This window comes from Nicotiana tabacum, chromosome 3 (assembly GCF_000715075.1).
Source record: "Nicotiana tabacum cultivar K326 chromosome 3, ASM71507v2, whole genome shotgun sequence".
Lineage (NCBI taxonomy): Eukaryota > Viridiplantae > Streptophyta > Magnoliopsida > Solanales > Solanaceae > Nicotiana > Nicotiana tabacum.
Window position 1 is genome coordinate 25521572 of NC_134082.1, and position 931 is coordinate 25522502.

The following is a 931-nucleotide window of genomic DNA, read 5'->3' on the forward strand; positions in this document are numbered from 1 at the left end:
GCATTACTGATTTTAAACCTTTATATACGGGGTACCTAAGTGCAGAACTGTTTGAAACCTATAGACATGGTATCTAAATGCAGAAGCTGTTTAAAACCTATAGACATGGTATCTAAATGCAGAAGTTGTTTAAAACCTACAGACATGGTATCTAATACAGTTGAATATGCAGAATTCAGAATGATTCTGTAGGCATGGTTTCTATATGTGATTGAATATACAGAATTAGAACAACCTATAGGCATGGTTTCTATATGTAATTGAATATGCAGAATTAGAACAACCTATAGGCATGGTTTCTATATGTAATTGAATATGAAGAATTTAGAATAACTCTATAGGCATGATTTCTACCCTTTGCATGCATAGTTACCCACCCCTTTTCACTAGCCAGCCCCAAGTATTTATTACAACTTATTAAAAACTGGAATAGCAAATTATATCAGAAAATACAAATAAGAGTACAACTAGAGGTATCCTGATTCTGACTTACTCACTGAGTTATGAGATAAGCCAACTCAAAGACTATTGATCCAAAGCCTTTCTCAACTTGAGTGTGTCAGAGTTCCCCAAGAGCCTCAATGGGACTCCGGGCAGTGCTCACACCCAAATTATATTATCAGAATTAGGATAAGTGCAGTGTGGAAGGGCCAGCCCTCAAGTGTCCAAGTTCAAAGGGAGCTCAAGGGGTCCCAAGGCAAGATTCACAAGAGGGGGGCAGAACTTAAAATCTAAGAGAGAGTGCAAGTGCAGAAACAAAATTTTAAGAACTAGGAAAGTAAAGAAAAGGGAAAAGGGTACTGGGAAATAGCTACAGAATTGATAACATTGCACAAAAAGGGGTCGGGGATTGGGAACTGATTGCAGAGAGCCCGTGCTTGGCAAGGATAAGCTTTGGGCATACACAGCAATGGAGATACTGGCATGCCTA